This window comes from Callospermophilus lateralis, unplaced genomic scaffold (assembly GCF_048772815.1).
Source record: "Callospermophilus lateralis isolate mCalLat2 unplaced genomic scaffold, mCalLat2.hap1 Scaffold_408, whole genome shotgun sequence".
NCBI classification, from domain to species: Eukaryota; Metazoa; Chordata; class Mammalia; order Rodentia; family Sciuridae; genus Callospermophilus; species Callospermophilus lateralis.
In genome coordinates this window covers 465698-483754 of record NW_027514360.1, presented here as the reverse complement: position 1 = coordinate 483754, position 18057 = coordinate 465698, and the positions used below count along the sequence as shown (strand labels likewise).

Sequence of the window (18057 nt, the reverse complement as noted above, 5' to 3'; positions counted from 1 at the left end):
TTCATGTTTGACTCTCCTCCTGTCTTCCTCCCTGTCACCTTGCCTGCATGGCACTTGAACAAATAATAACAAACTCCTAATATTATAATCTGGCTGGGGTTGTGGTTCAGTGGTAGAGTGCTTGACTAGCACATGTGAGGCCCTGGGTTTGATTCTCAGCACATAAAAATAAATAAACAAAATAAAGGTGTTTTGTCCATCTATAACTCAAAAGAAAATTAAACAAAAAATATTGTAGTAAGTTGTGACATTCATTAGATTTTCTTAACATGTGAAAGGGTAAGGAAAATAAAAGGAATCTTTATACTTGTTGCCCTGGTAACTCCTCTTGTATGGGGGTGCAGAGGGCAGGGTTCAGGGTCAGAAACAGCAGAGTTCAGAAAGATGCAGGGGAACGTAAGCTCAGAGCAACTTCCTAGTTGTCTACTGCTGACCACCATAGGGGAGTTTCTTATAATTCCAAGAAAAAGAAAAGGAGAAAGTTTAGACCTGTGTTTTATTTACATCAAAGAGATGCCTCCATCCTCTGGTCTCTGCTCAGCATAGCTCCTGGACTGCATTACTGGGGGTTATTTCACTATGTCTACCTACAGAGCTCACTCATTCCTGTGAATTGCTGTGTACTTTTCCATTGTTGGAATGTACCAGAGGTTGGTTGCACACACCTACTTAGGCATTTCTAGTTTTTTTGCTAGTATGGATAACTCTTTAATGAACTTGTAAGTCTATTTTGGCATATTTTAGAGTGTGGTTATAACTGAAGAATAATTTTCTAATAATCAAGTGGATGGACCAAAATGTTTTTAATTTTGATGCATATTCCAAATTGTCCCGCAAAAAAGCTTTCCCAGTAGACGCCCACATCAATAATCTCTGAGAGGGCCCTTCCCTATGGGCAAACAATGGAAATTCTCAAGCTTTTGTATTTTTGTCAACCTAACATGGAAAAAAAAATGGCATTTTATTGTGTTTTTTTGATCTGTATTTCTTTAATTATCCGTGCAACCAAACATCTTTTCATATGTTTATTAGCTGTTTGAATTTGTTCTTCCCTGAATAGAATGTTTTTATCCTTTGTCTATTTTTCTTTCTACTGGAAGGGAAATAAATTTTAAATTGTTTGTGAAATCAAAAGCAGGATCCAAATCTCAAGTATTTCATCACCGATTTTATTTCAGTTTGTTTTGAGATGCCAAATCAAAGGGGGAGGGATGAGGGTCTAAACGTCTTTATATTTGCTGCTTGAACAGGGGACCCTCTCTACCCTCTCAGCATGGCCTGTCATTCCCACACCAAGTAGAACAAGACAATGAATTATTTAGGATCCCAACAGGTCAGAGGGAAAGCTATACCAATCAAACTGTTCTCTGGCAGCTGCTAAATACCAGGCGCTATGACACAGATGGGCTCTGTGCCATCCATCTAGATGAGGGCTTCACCAACTGCTCACTGAGAACCTCTGGAGGTCCCATCCTTGACACCATCTGATGGACCATGAAGGTCACCAGCAAGCCAAGGAGGAGTCTGACAGGCTGTGATTATTTTCCACTCCAGGGCAGCATGGTTTTCTTCCTCTGGCATGAAGGGGACTCATCTTCTGGGCATGTTCTTGATACAGCAGAAACCTCCTAAAGGGGAAATGAGCCTCTTCAGGGACTTTGACGTGCTCGCCCAGCCTTATAGGGTCAGATCCTGAGGGTGAGTTTGGGTGAGTACAGGTGATGAGCTAGGCCCCATAGATGAGTTGTTATCAGTTTGTCTACTCATTCATCTGTTCTTACATCAATACAATAAACACTGCTGAGATGCAGTTTGGTAAAGGTCTTTAATGTTCAGGTGTTAGAAATAGGGTAAGTCTTGGTTCTTAAAATTGACCTGAGTGACACTGGGTAAATAGTGTTCCTTCTTGTGGCCTTTCGGCTTTCCTTATGGCAAAATGGGGTCAGCAAAGCCCACCATGGAGCTGCGTAGTTGGTTGAGCAAATACATGTATTAAGTAACTGTTGCCACAATCGTGCTGTATTAATGAGCCACTTGAAAATTCAGAGACTTAAAATGATAATTTCTTCCTGCTCATGAGTCTGGGAGTCAGTTGAGGTTTGCTGATGGACAGTGGGCTTGTAGGGTTTGGCTCCAGTCTGCAGGGGGTGGATCCAGGGGCTTCATGAGATTTTCCTCCTCCCTGGACCAATGGATCAGCAGGGGGCATATGCTCCTCATGGCAGTGGCAGAGGAACAGAGGACAAGCTCCACAGTGGAAAGTCGTAAGTGTTTCCACACATTATATCTATTAGCATCCTATTGGCCAAAGCAAGTCACATCACTAGACCAAAGGGTAGCAGTATAAGGGTATGCACTCTGCCTCTAGTAAAAGTATTGAGAAGTCCAGGGCACAGAGCACAAGGAGAACTGTGAAGAATCAGGAATGATCATGCCGTCTGACATTCAGGTAACTCCGGGCACCCAGCAAGTGCCCTAGTTTTCTGGCATGTGCACCAGAGAGAACAACTTGACAGAACTGTTCCCCCATGGATGACTGCTACCTCCTGAGCTGCTTTCAATCCATGATTCTCTTTATTTCTTAATTCTTAATTTTTCAGCTTACCAAACATTGATCCCTTTAAGACAATGAAAGGAAACCAACACTGAGAGATTTCACTTTTTTTTTCCTTTGCCACCTTTTGTCCATAGTTTCATGTCCCTGGTCAGTTTGGACCATCCTCAGCTCTCATTTCCTCAAATCCATCCTCTCCTCCATTACTCCCTCTGAAATTGCCATGAGCTGGATATTGATCTCATTTATCCTCCTTTGTTGTAACGGATCTGTCCTGTTTTCCATCTATTCCCATGTGCTGCATTATGGGAAATTTCCACAAGCCTATTTTTGAGTTCCCTAAATCTCCCTTTAGCTGTACTTAATCCGCTATTTCATTCAGCGCCTGAATTTTAATCTTAATGACTGTGGGTATTTTTTTTTTTCATTTCTCACATTTTACTTGGTTATTTTTCAAAACTGCTTTTATGTTTTCATAGTTGAAAGAACATAGTCTTGTTCTTTTAATATAATTTTATCCCTTCATTTATCTTTTTAAGTCATTTAAATACATCCATAATCTCTCAGATTATTTTAGTATTTCAAGGGTGTTAGCTTCCTTGCACCTGCTGGTGAAGAGTTCTTGGGTGACTTATCATTTTCTGTAAGCTCATCTCCTGTTTCTTTTGCTTTGTTTTTCCAGTGTGATTTTTCTACCTGCAAAGTTATAGAAATGACCCTCCAGAATCTATGGGACTATTTTCTGCCAGATTTGACCAAACACCACAGAAGGTCCACTGGTTTTTGGCTGACTTTCATGTTAACTTCTTTGTTTAGGATGCTAGTAACTCATAGGAATTATAAATTTGGACTTCAGAGTTTTTCTGTATCGTGGAAAAATCATTTTCTCTATTCAAACACCTGAGCAGAAGCAAATTTCTAGTGCTTCTATGTGGCTAGATAGACAGAATCTCATACTTAGAGGGAAGAAAAGCTTCCAAGATCCAGGTCTTATGCTGGGATGTTGGCACTCTTTTCTAATTCTCTTACACACATGATCATGTGGTCATTGATATGTCAGTCCCTACCTATCCAGGTCTATATGTCGTCTGTGCTGGTGGGGCCACCATGGTGTCAGTTTTTTTCACCTAACACTCTAGTTAAATATCCCCTTATTTGATTTTTTTTTTCCTTTCCATTTCATTTTGTCTCAAATTTCTGGATGGTTTGATGGGAAGGGAAAGCCATACATCTAATCCTCCATATTGCCAGAACCCAACACTTACAGCTTCTCAAAAACCACTAATGGGTCCTTGTATTTTAAGCTTCTTCCCAACACATTGCCCACAGAAATACGTGTTCACTGAATAATTGACTAGCGAGGCACCTGTTGGATTTAAAAAGCAATTGAGAATTTAAGCTCTGCCTAGCAAGTGACTGTCTAGAGTTGCCTTCTATTGACTCCTGTAATAATTAGAATTTCAATTATTCATTTTCAATTAGAAGCATGGCATAATGATCACAAATGTCATTAAGAAATTTAATTGTGTCTAATGTTAGATTGATACAAGGCAATATTTTCTGGGACAACAGGCATCCTCAATTAGAAGAACAAAAGTTATAGGAGAACTTTTGAAAGATGCTAAAAGGAATGTAGAGCCGTGGGGTTAGCCTTCAGTGGCACAAGAATGTGTGATTCTGTTTCTAGTTAAGACAACGGCATGCAGTCTGATAACTCCCAGGTGCAACATAGAAAGTCACTACCTATAGCCTTGGCAGGTCACCTCAATCCAAACAGAAACAATGACTGTGTGGCAACGAAGAGACTTAAGTTGACAGAACCAAATTCCATTTGTGCCCGCCTGGTGCCTGGTGCCTTGCTTAAATCTATGCTTAGATTGCCTCAGTCTCACAACCACCTTTCTAGGCATTTTCTTAGATGAAAATTAGTGGAGACACAAATATCGTATTGGAAGTCATTGATGCATAGCAATGGTTTCAGTAATGAATGAATGATGGTGCAACTCATGCAGACAGGAATTGGTTACTCAGCTTCAACTCTGTCAGTTATGGGGACAATCAGCTTACATACATTTCTTGATTTCGTCTTCCAGTTCACTTCCTGAGATTACTCCTGTTGGAACTATTGGGGAAACTAGCTAAGAGAAGCTGGATAAATTGCTCAAGGCCACAGAGCTAGAGAGTAACAGTTGTAAAATCTGAACCTGGATCTTTGTTTTTTGTTGTTGTTGTTTTTGTTGTTGTTGTTTTTGTTGTTTGTTTGTTTTTGTTAACACTGTGTATTGAGAAAGCAAGAAAGTTGGAGTAGAGTTTTGAAATAAAGCAGATAGATGTTTTGATATGTTCATGTAGCTCAGGGATTTTTGTTTATTCGTTTTGCAGAGGGGTTGAGGGAGCATAATTCCAATTTTTCAGGAGAATTTCACATGGCTGTATTTGCTGGATGGATGGATTTGAAATAGCACCCAGCACTATGCCTGGCATATAGTAGGGGTTTAATAAATACTTAATGACTTCATCATTCATTAGTGATTCAATTGCTAGCTGAGGGGTCACACTAATTTCTTTTAAAAGATGGACTAGAATCATGATAAAAAATGCATGGGCTAGGTTTGGTATTAGAGAGAACTTTTGTTCAAATCTTGGCTGTTGTGTTTGCTAGCTCTGTGCCTGTGACCAGGTGAATGAAATCTTTCTGTGCCTCAGTTTTCTCACCTGTAAAATGGCGCACTTAGAATAGTCTGTACAGATAGTAAGTACTAGATAAAAGTTATTGTATTGTTGTAAGCACTCAAGAAAATGGGGCTTATAATTAACAATTGTCATGCATGCCACTAAGGTTGTGTTAATGATGCTGAAGATCAGGTACAAACCTAGATCCCACAGGTAGCATCATCAGGTTGAAACTCAGACTTTCTTCCTCTTTCCCTGTATTTCTTTCCTACTTTTCTGGAAACCTGGTAACCATTTTCTGATGTCCCAAAGAGGACAACAGGGGAGGAAACACATCAGAAGGAATGGGATAAGAGAGGGGAGACTTGTCTTCCCACAAAAGGAACAAAAATGGCCCTTCATTCAAAGTCTCTGCTGAAAGGGAAAAATCCTCTGCAGAAAAAGTTGACCATATCCAATGGAAGATGCTGTGGTTTCCATGGTAATTAATGGTGTTAAGTGCACTTCATAACTGAGAGGTCTCTGGTGAAGATACAGGAGGAAGAGAAAAGATGTGCATGGTTTTTTAAAAATAATATTTGAAGGTTTTTTTTTTCCTTGCAAATCCTTTCACTGCCTCGATTGGGCAGGAATTTGATTTTCAAATTCTTGGGAGGATGTGCAAAATGACTTTAGCAACAGAATTAGAGATGCAATTGAAACACCCAAAGTAGGCTTTCCTCGAGGCAAGGAGGACACTTCTGAAAGAAGCTTCCTACCTTCACTCCAGAGCTGTCCTCCAGCCCTGGTGGGAATTCTCTAACACCATGGTCCCAGGCCACCAAGTGAAGGCTTCCCTTGCTCTAGTGCCCACAACTGTGGGACCTCAGCAGGGAGAGGTTTGCAGGACCCCTGCTCTAACCCCCAAATCATGGAAGCCAATAAGTAAAAATTAGTTAACAAGTATGTATTTATGAAATGCCTTCTGAGTGCCAGGTACTTTGTTTGGGACTCCACACCAGTACCTCATGTAATTCTGAAGAGAGTGAGAGTCTCTCCTTTTTGGAGGGGCCTGAGCCTCAGAGTAACTTAATGAAGTTCTGCCAGGAATTCTGATACTTTTAGGAAGGCCACCACCAAGCTCCAGAAGAGCTGTGTCATCTGGGGCTCTTCAGTCTTCAACAAGATAAGAGGACCTTTACAAGGTGCCAAAGGACAAACTGTCGAGGTAAGCAGGGCTTCCATGTCCTCCGAGGACCCAGACCAAGGTATGGGCCATTCTGCTGCCACCATCCTTCACCTCAGTTTCCTTATCTACGAAGCAGAGATGAAGGAACACATAACCTGAGGCAATGTTCAAGTGCTCTGGGAGTCCAGAAAATTCCCTCACCTTAGTTCAGTCCTTTAGTTCTAAAACGCATTTCTGAAGAATGTGAGCCCGGTGGGGAAAAGGGCCATTTAGTATAATAGAAATGGCACCAGAGCATCGCCTGGGACAGATGTGGGCTAAATCCTGGCTCTGACACTTCCTGGCTGGGAGACACTGAAAACATTCACATATTTCCACCACCGTGGAATAATTATTAATGGCTACATTGCAATGCTTTTGTAAGGATTAGTGATAATGAACATAAACATCCAATGCGGGATCTGGACCCGCCAGGTTCTCAGGAAGCAGTAGCTGTAATGACCATGATTGCTGCTGTCAGAAAGGAAAGACGGGGCCTCCGGGCCACTCTCCAGTGGAGGCCTGGAGTCAGCCCACCCTTTTGGTTGGCCAAATTCTATCTACCCGGTGCCTAAATGTCTCAGATTAGATGAAGGTATTCTAGAGTCCCCATTACAGAAGAAGCCTTGTCTTTTTGTTTTGTGGCTTTTGAATTTTTCATTGTGAAACACAATATTCGTACAGAAAAATGTATGCACATCTATTGCCCGATCCAACAAATAATTGCAAAGTGAGCACCTTGTCGCCACTGCCCAGGATCAAAACAGGACATTTATGATGCCCTCGGAGCTTTCTTGAGCCCCTCCCAAGAAACAAAGCTCTCATTGTCCCTCAGCCCATCCTGTGGGTGGCCACCACCCACATACTGCTTTTCTTCATTGTTTCAACTCCTACCTTGTGACCCAAACAATATAACCGAGTTTTCCTGTTTCTGTACTTCCTATGAATGAAATCACACCATACATAGTCCTCTCTGGCCATCTTTGCTCAACTCCATGCTCTTCAGATTCTTTCCATGTGTGCATAGTTCAGGTTGTTCCTTTGTGATATTCCATTGAACGAGTCCAGAAATTATCCATTCCACCATTGTGGGGGCATGTTTTCAGTGTAAAAATGATGGTGCTAAGGAAATTTCTGTACAAGTCTTCTCCGTATGCTGTCTGTTGTGTTTACACCTAGGAATGAAATTGCTGCTTCCTAGGCCTGGTGTCTTCAACTTTGCTGAACAACACCCAATTATTTTCCAAAGTTCACTGCCTTGTCTTTTTGTTAACTTACGCTGTAGATCAGCCAGTCTCAGAGAGGCCCCAGTTTCTTCGCCTTTAAAATCTGAGAAATAGAAGTCATCTAAAAAGGTTCTCATAAAGATAGAATAAAATAACTTTTTGTGTGTGTTTAGCACATGCCCAGCACAGAGGAGGGTCTTTCATACTAGCTAACATTTACTGAGCACCCACAAATGTGGCCCCTTTGCCCTTTCTGTGCTTATCTGTGGATTTGCACCTAAAATTATGTAAAGACTTAATCTCTTCCTCTGCTTTCTTTCTCCGTTTCAGATTTAAGGTCCTCTACCCCACTACCATGATACTTTTATTTTTCTTTCTTCCTTCCATCTTTTTAAAGTATTATGTTCTATGTGCTTATCGTGTGGCATCCGATTTAACTTGTTCAACAATGCCATGATACCAGTTCCATTATCACCCCTGATTTGGGGGTGAAGAAACTGAGCTATAGAGAAGTGATATATCTGGCCTAGGTCCCCTGATAGTAAGTGGTGCAGTCAGGGACCCTATGTCACCTACTTTTCCAGGGAGGGCACCCAGCTAGCGCTCTGCATGAAGGATGTTTGCCTACCTATCAGCCTCCTAGTTTGGGTTTGGTTATTGGAATCTTGGCTGTCACATTACAAGTTTCCCTCCTTCAGTGTGTGTAGAGAGATGAGGAGACTGAGAAACGTTATTAAGGCTGTCAAATAAGCAACAGTTGTGGGGCTCTCCTGCTAATCTGCAGTGACTTAAGAATGCAGGTATACTGCATTCAGCCAGCCCAGAAAATTCAGTCCAGTAGGAAAGCAGTCATGACTGTAAACAGTTGTCATAGGAGGACAGAGTTTTCTGAACTCAGAGCTGACAATAAAGGGCCATGAAGTTTAAAGTCCTTCTGCCTAGAGAGATCCAGGAAGGCTTGCTGGAGGAGGTGCTCTTCAAGGCCTCACTTCCCCTAGATGCCTTTTGTTGGGACAGGGTAAATCACTTGATAGAAGACTTTTCTCTAGGCAGCCACCTCTGGGGGCTCTGCCTTCCGTCAGCCTGGAGGTCTCTGGTTGCCTAACAAGAGTCCCAGGCAAAGACTGCACCCCTTGCTATGAGTCTTCTTCCCTGACTTCCCTTCCCCCACCTCTTCCCAGGTCTGCAAGGGACACAGGCTTGTGAAAGAGATGACTGTTTGTTTTATAACAGGAGCTTAACATGATTCATTTCAGATTCCCCAAGGACTTTTGTAAAGTTTGGACTGAGTCATAATATATTTTTTATTAAACTCCAAGACCCAACAAGCAGGAAGCTCTGTTCGACAACATAATATAACTGATGTACTGCAAAGTGGCTTTTTATGGGTGAGTCCTCAAGCTGCTCCAGAAATCCTCTGGCCTCTCCTATCACCGCCTGATTCTGGAGGGAGATTTAAAGGGTTTTGGAGACTTGTCATTTCACCCCCCAAGCACCACCACATGCACACATGTACACATATATAACACACACACACACACACACACACACACACACACCTATATAACACACACTCACATGCTGTCCCTCCAAATGACACAGCTAAAAGCTGAGAATCTTAGGACAGAACAACCCCCATTCCAGACCCTTCCAAGGGCCTAATATGTTCTGCCAAACACAGAAAGGTCCAAAGGTCAACATTTGAGCAGGGAAAACTGCTCCCCACCCACCCAGAGAGTGTAGGGTTATAATGTAGGGCAGTGATTCTCAAAGGATGCTTCTTGGTCAGCAGCAGCAGTGGTGGCAGTAGCTGCATCACCTTGAAATTCTATGAAGCACAAATTCTGAGGCCCTATCCCATATCTACTCAGTCACAAGCTCTGGGGTTGAACCTAGCAATTTGTGTTTGAAGGGGATTTCCAGGAGATTTTGGTGCTTGCTAAACTTTGAGAACCACTGATACAAGGGGCCTTCTACTCAAAGGATGGTCTCTGTACCAGCAGCCTCAGCATTGCCTGGCAGCTTGTTGGAAATGCAGATACTCAGGCCTACCCCAGGCCATTCAGAATCCATATTTTAGCAAGACCTCCAGTTGAATCCCATTCATATTAAAGTTTAAGAAACACTATTGTAGTCACCATTGGACTTAGGGATCTCTGCTGGGCACATAACTTCTGAGCCTTGTTCTCTTGACTGGACCCTGGATTGGTGCATGGGAACTCTGCACTCGCTCCTGGCTGAAACCAGGGTTGGAGGGATATCTGCCTCCCACAGCCCCAGCCTCACAGAGGTGCATAGAACCCTCCTTCCCGCTTCTCCCTGGTGATCGCGTGACCTCTTGCTCCTCGGACCCTCACCCTCTCTAGTGACAGGGGCTGTGTTCTTGCAGCCCTCTCGCTGCTTGTGTTTCTGCTCTTTCTCATGATTAAATATCCCCTGGAGCACGTTGCTGGAGTTCTCTGATTGTACTGTGGAAAAGCTCACATGGTTTTCACTTTGAAGTGTTTCATTTCTTTGTTTAAATCCAGCATTGCCCTCTGATTGGGGCATATCCAGTGACCTTAGAGTACAAATCATAAAGAGTTTCTCCAGGACCATTCAAAATAGACCCCAGAATCCACTGTATGGGGATGTGTTTGAGTACAGCTGTTAGGTACGCACTCCTAAGCCTTCCCAAGGCATGATGGTACTTTAAAAAAGGAGTCTTGATGAATTGCTGAAAAGAACTAAAAATGACCTCAGCATCACAGATACCTCCTCCCCACTTTCCTGCCTCCTACCATGTCACAGATCTGTGACAAGGGGCACACAGTCAGCTTAGTGCCCCATACCTAAAGTAGTGAGGCCAGAACCAAATGTGGGTCTCTAGACAGAGAAGGGATGAGGGGAATGGAAATCCACTATTCCCTCCTGCAGCCACCGAAGGGAAGTTAGAGGAACAAAATACTCTCAGCCTCCGGGCCCCAGACAAGCCGTTATTTCCCTTCCGGGAGCGTATGGTTTAAACATGTATCCATTCAGGGGCTGCCCGCCTGCACAGAGGAGCCCTCGCACACTGTTAGTCAGAAAAGTAGTTTGGAAATAAGATTCAAGAGCCTTGAAAACGTCTGTATCCTTTGACCCAGTAATTCTACTTCTGGGAATCTGTCCTAAGAAAATAATCTGAAATTCACACAAAAACGTGTCCACATGGTTGTTCACAGCCGCTTTATTTACCAGGGAAAAATTGGAAAACCACTAAATGCTCCACTTCAGGGAATTGGTTAGGTAAATTATGGTTCATTCAGAGAAGGGAATATTTTGTAGCCGTTAAAAATGATGTTTAGAGCGCGGTCGAGTTGGGGGAGCAGTGGGCGGGTGGGTCCGGCAACTCCCTCGGAGTCAAGCGCAGGCCGACTGGCGGCTGCAGGGAATCCAGTAGCGGTGTGCGGAGGCAGTTCCCGCGGGTCCGTGAAGGAGGTTGACAGCTCCAGCAGACGCCTGTCAGCTTTAAGGAAAAGTAGAAATCACTTCTGACTATACTGAGTAGCAAGTGAGTTCCTATACTGCAGATCATGGCACTACCATTCCGCAAAGACTTAGAAAAATACAAGGACCTGGATGAAGATGAGCTTCTTGAAAATCTGTCAGAAATAGAACTGAAACAACTAGAAACTGTTCTGGATGATCTTGACCCTGAGAATGCCCTTCTGCCTGCAGGGTTCCGGCAAAAAAATCAGACGTCAAAGTCTGCCACAGGACCTTTTGATAGAGAACACCTCCTTTCATATCTGGAGAAGGAAGCACTAGAGCAAAAGGACAGGGAAGACTATGTGCCCTACACTGGAGAAAAAAAAGGAAAAATATTTATCCCCAAACAGAAACCTGTACAGACTTTGACAGAGGAAAGTGTATCTGTTGATCCAGAATTAGAAGAAGCTTTGATGAGTGCTTCTGATACAGAATTGTGTGACCTTGCAGCTATTCTTGGGATGCATGATTTGATAACAAATACACAAATTTGTGATATAGTGGGAAGTAGTAATGGTGTTGATAAAGGACATTTTTCAAATGTAGTGAAAGGTGAAAAGATTCTTCCAGCATTTGATGAGCCACCAAATCCAACCAACGTTGAAGAGAGTTTAAAGAGAATTAAAGAAAACGATGCTCATCTTGTTGAAGTTAATTTGAATAACATAAAGAATATCCCAATTCCAACCCTAAAAGACTTTGCAAAGGCTTTGGAAACCAATACACATGTGAAATATTTCAGTCTTGCAGCCACTCGAAGCAATGATCCTGTTGCTGTTGCTTTTGCAGATATGCTGAAAGTAAACAAAACTTTGAAGAGCTTAAATATGGAGTCCAACTTCATTACAGGAGCTGGGGTTCTGGCACTGATTGATGGTTTAAGAGATAATGAGACCCTGGCAGAGCTTAAAATTGACAATCAGAGGCAACAGTTGGGAACAGCTGTAGAATTGGAAATAGCCAAGATGCTTGAGGAAAATGCAAATATCCTTAAATTTGGGTATCAGTTTACACAGCAAGGACCCCGAACCAGGGCAGCTAATGCTATAACAAAAAACAACGACTTAGTGCGAAAGAAACGAGTTGAAGGAGACCACCAGTAAGTCCAACAAAGTATAATCTTTGGAAGACTTCAGAACTTTACCAAGGGCTCATGTTGGTGACATCAGATGTAAAATTTTTCTGGGTAGAAGGGAAAAGACTGGAAATCTTTTTGTTTGTTTGTTTGTTTAGCTTTTTTGTTAACTATATGCATTATTTTCCTAGTTTAAGTTGTTATCAGTTTAAAATTATAAAATCAATAGTATCTGGTATTTTATATTTTGAAGCATTTCCACTTTCTACTAAAATCAGTTTTAATTTAGCTTAATTAAATGACTTATAATGAGTCTTGGGCAAAAAACAATACGATTATAAATAAGTTTCAGAAGTCATTTATGTAGAATAATTTGAGGACCAATTTTTTAAATTAAAAAGGGACATTGCTGATATCAGTTGCTCCTTCGAGGTATAAGGCACTTAAAAGTTTTCTTTGTTTTGTAATCTGGATACTTTTCCATTTTTTAAGAATAAATGAACTTGGCAAGGGTATATTTTTTCCTTATCAAGGAATCAAAATGCAATGATTTTTAAACAGATGGCTCAAAATCTGGTGAAGTGTTCAGAAGCCAAAGCAGACCTCCAGGGAGAGACCTTCATGCAGTGCAGGTTACTGTGCTTGTCTGATGCAGCTCAGCAACATCTAGGGATTTGTTTTTTAAACAAAATCATCAGCTGATCCAGGTTATACACTTTGTTTAAAAATATAGTATGTCTAAGTATTTTAATTGGTTCATTTTAGTTATAAATGACAGTAGAATTTGTTTTGACATAATGAAAGCATGGAATATATCATGTTCTAGTGAAGACCCCAGTACCTCTTTTTCCCCTTCCCTTTTCCTACCCCCAGCTTCCTTCCCTCTATTGATCTTTCTGCCATTTACCCAGTTATTATTTCTTAATTAATTCTTTGTGGATGTACTTGATGGTAAGATTCACTATGGTATATTCATGTATGTGCATAGGAAATTTATGTCAGATTGATTCCACTGTCTTTCCTTTTCCCATTCTCCCTTCAACCCCCATTTATGTCTATGTTTATTACAGTTTTTCATTTTAATGTGGGCATTATTAAATTTTTATGAAAGCTAATGGTAAAAAACATCTGAGTAGAAAAGTTGTTTTCTTCCCCCATAAAAAGGCACACAGCCAACTCTCAGTTATTTAGGATAAAATAAAAAAGAAAGCTGCTGCTAAACATGTGAAATCATAGGTAACATGATGGAGTTCAGGTTTGAGGAACTTGCAAAACAGCCACTTAAACTGATGGTTACTATAAGGAAGTTAGAAACTGGGATGTGTGTAAATTACTTGGTATTGTGCTGTATGCCAAGAAGTTCCATATGCAGCGCAGAATGGCATAGACAATTTAATCCCCACTACACACTTTCCAGCCAAAAAAGAGAAGTGCTGATCTTCAGAATCTGATTCTATTATATGCTTCCTTTCATCTTGCACTTTTTCCATATTGTATACAAATATTTTCTATAGCAAAAGTGTCTTTATTGCTCAGAGTATTAAGGTGAGTGCTTGAACAGAGTTCTGTGGCGAGAGGACAGGTGTAACACTGCACACCCCAGCTGTGCTACAGGGTTTGATTTTGCATTCATGTCCTGTCCCATAGTAGCTCTTTAGCAGGAGATAGCAGACGCACTCACATCTACAGAAGACTGGGAAGAGGGGATCAGAAAAATACTGGCCTCATAAGACCTACCTGGATCATTTACAAAAAGATATTTCTGAGTAAGGGGAAGGTAGTTTGTCATGGTTAGTTTTTTTAAAAACCTTTCGAAGTTGAATCACAAAATGTCTACTGTTTTGGCTGCCAGACAATTTATCCCATGATCTAGGCAGCAGGTTGTGTACTATAGTAATAAGCCTTCTTAACAGGCTAAAGCTTCCCTCATAGGAACTGTGGTGTGTTTGCTTTTTGAAATATCAGTATCCAGTATTTCAAAGGGGCCAAAGATTAACTTTGCACTATTCCCTTTCAGTTAAAAGCCACTGATTTTTTTTCCAAGTTAGAAAGGCTTCACTTGCTTGCTTTCTCACCTGACTGCCTCCCCCAACACCAGCCTCTATTGTCTCTCTCCCTCTCCTCTTACCCTCCCTTCTTCCTTCTTTACATATACAACTTTTGAATTGTACTTGATTTTGTAAACTGCGATTCCAGCAAGATTTGGAGTCGGGCATGGAGCAGGTATCTAAGGCTACCACAAAGAATTGGTCACTTAAACTTCTAGCCAGGCTTCCTCATTTGCATTGCCCTGTAAGTCAGTTAATAAGTGTGCTCCCCTCTCTCCCATATAGTGGGGTTTTTTTTCTTCTAAATATTGTTAAGGTTGGTCCCTACGTAGAATTTTGTATCATACTTACAGGAATATCTTTTTTACCTACTATTTATCAAAGTATGACTAAGTTGAGTATTTTGCTTGTACCATTCCAGTTCTGTGCTATAATACATTTTATAATTTCTTTATAAATAATTTTAATATGAATACTCATCCAACTAAATATGGAAATCTCTCAAGTATTATAATTATAAGGGAGAATAACAGTGTTTACTTTGAAAAAATCTGGTACCTCGCTGGGCATGGTGGCTCATGCCTGTAATCCCAATGACTCGGGAGGCTGAGGTAGGAAGATCACAAGTTTAAGGCCAGCCTCAGCAATTTAGTGAGGCCCTAGCAATTTAACAAGACCCTGTCTCAAAATAAAAAATAAAAGAAGTCATGGACTGGGATTGTATCTCAGTGGTAGAGTACTTGCCTGGCATGGGTGAAGCACTGGGTTCTATCCTTAGCACCACATAAAAACAAATAAATAAAATAAAGTTTAAATTCATTAAAAAAAAGACTGGGGATATAACTCAGTGGTAGAGTGGCCCTGGGTTCAACCCCCAGTACCCTCCCCCCAAAAAAATTGGCACCTTTTAATCTTTTATATAATCTTAAGAGAATTTTTAAGACCTTAAGTTTTTTCATCTAATCAGTTTCAACTTACATGTTTATCTAAGAGAATGTCCTTTCATTTTTAAATTGTTGCTTTTTAAGAAAAAAATTTAATTACCCATTTTATAAAATTTTATATTCATATTTGTCTGGAGTTCAAATTTTTCCAGTATGTCTGTATGAAATTGTTTTTAAAACTCAATATTAATATGATGAAAATGGATTTTGGTGCTATATATTTGTAGCTAAAGCCTTGTAAAAATCTAAAGAATAAGCAAAATATATTTTCTAAGGGTGCCACATCATTTAAAAGACCAAATAAACAATTGTATTACATAATCTAGCAGATTGTTATCAATTTCAAGGGGAGTTTTCTTGGTCATTAAATAGCAAATTCTTGTTCTCTGAATCAAGTAACCCACTTGCTTTGTGCAAGAGGTATACTTGAGGAAAGTTAAATAAATAGAACTTTAGATCATTTTCCAATTAATCAATTATCTGGTGTGTTTTCCTTTTAAGGGGGGATTCCATGATATAATAAAAATTGTAAAAGAAAAAAAAAGTTTTGACAAAATGTTCCTGTTGTACATTATATATAACCTTGATTGCCATTAAAATAAGACAAAAGTTTGTGAAGTTTCATGAAATCTTACAGTTCCCAGGGCTACCTTATTTTCTCACTATAAAACCAGGAACCACTGTTACCTCCTAGCAGATCCAAGGCTCATGCTATCTCTGGAGTCCATGGACACTGCCATTCTCTGCAGGCTCAGTCCTGTCCAGCTTTGCTCCTGCACTACAGTGATACTTCACTTTTGAACAGTATTGACTGAAAACATGGCACCCAAGAGAAACAAACACATGGATGGAATAGAGACCAACTCCTGTTGCTACTGGCCAGATGAAGGGTTTTAAGTTGTTGGATCTAAACATCTGGAGACTGTCTTCAATACCAGCTGATGCTGATTATTATTGTTTCTGGATAGCTCTCACTCTAAGACTTGCTTATCAAACAAATCAAACTCTTCCCTAATGATTTTTAAATTGAGAAAATACTATCCATATGCAATGATTTTTATATTGTCATATTTTAATCTGGTTATTCTTTATATCATTGATTTTTCTTCACTATAATTCAGTTCTATAAATCTTCTATAAAATTGGACAATTTGGAATTTTTAATAATAAAACATTTGTAACATTTTATTAATTTAAAAAAAAATGATGTTTACAGAACTTTTAATGACACAGGGAAATGTTTATGGCATCCTATCAAGCACAAAAAGCAGGATGTAAAATCCACACGTGCAGGCTGATCTCAGCCATGTGCAGCAATTATGGGGAAATGGCAGGAAGGAAAAGCACCCGCAAAAACTGTTCAGAGTGGTGGTCTCAGGATAGTACGACCATGGATGATTTTTCTCTTCTCTTTCCACTTTTCTGGGATTTTTGTCTACATTTGGGAACTATTGCTGATCAGCACCGGGTATTTATTTGAGGCAATGAAACAAAAAGCAGCATTAGCCCAACAGTGAGCAAGGAATGGAATAGCTGTCTTTCCCTCCTGAACATACGTTGCTTCTGAAAACAGAGGGAAAATCAAATAAACATTATTTACCAAACAAGAACCCAATCAAAATAAATAAATAAGGCATCAATGTGGAGGAAGGCCCCTGCTGCTACAAGAAGTGACTGCCTGTTTCCAGCTTATCATTTTTGGGGAATCTTAGAAAACCAACCACTGTGAAATTGACTTCTTACTGATTTTAATTGAGATGGGTCCCAAATGCAAGGATCAGAAATGAAATTCAGGCCGACTGCCCGGGGCAGTCAGTGACCCTGCACTGTCCCAGATGGCAGAGGAGGTAACAAGGGTATCTTACAGTTCCCGGTCCCACTCTCGGCCTTTCGGGGTGACTCTGAGGTCCTTCCACCCATTGGCTGAGAGCTGAGTGCCAGTTGATCTCAGGGGACCTGGGCCAGCATGTGGTTGGGCATTCACTCCCCAGTACCCGCCCCCCACATACATTCTCTCACATGCAGACACATTGGGGTATTTCCTTCCCTCTGCACAAGGTATGTAACATTTTGTGATGTTACAAGAAGGCACCACATTTTAGTGTGTACTTTAAATCCCACAAGGACTTAAGAAAGTGTCATCAAATCTGCTTCACAGTGTAGCAAACTCCACTGAGCTTCTTCCTTCCACCTGCTTGTGTAGCTCATGTGATTCAGGGGGGGCCTCTCTTCACTGGGATCCCCTTCAACTTTGGAGTGACTAGTTCTCTTAATGTTCCCTTCAAGCAGAGTGCCCAGGATAGTCTCAGTGTCCCTGCCACCTTTTCCTACTTGCCACCTTGGTGTCTGCTCTCTTTTCCCCTCATCCTCCTTTTAGGTGTCCCCCAGCCCCCCTTCCAGCAGTCTACTGTTTGACGCATCCATGGCTTTCTCAATAGAAAAATATGATGCTTCTTTGCCTAAATCCTGAAGACCTCCCATTTCATGTCAAAACAGGCTCATTATTGCTGCTCCCCCGACCCCCCACAAAGAGTTTTCCCTTAAAGATACACTCTGATTTCTAACCAGTCAGCACCACTATGGCCAGTATTTTAATATCACTTTGCTTGTATATGCTGCTTCTGGCACTGTAGGCTGTAAAATGGAGGTAATAATGGAAAACATCTGATGTTAAAATGAAAAGGGCTAATAAATAAGAAAGGAAATAAAGCAACTGATGTGATATAAAATCATAATAATACAATGAGCTATTGTAGGTACTCTTAACAAGTTTGAAAATCTCTTTGAGGCAGGAGATTTTCTGAGAAAATGTAAGTGACT

General features: G+C 40.9%; 1 long non-coding RNA gene and 1 pseudogene across 2 annotated transcripts in view; both read left to right on the top strand.

Moving 5' to 3' along the window:
* Positions 1 to 18057, top strand: part of LOC143387803 (uncharacterized) — a 220499-nt gene that overhangs the window by 181885 nt on the left and 20557 nt on the right. The gene's annotated exons all lie outside the window — the stretch shown is intronic.
* On the top strand, positions 11032 to 12951 carry LOC143387791 (tropomodulin-3 pseudogene; annotated as a pseudogene).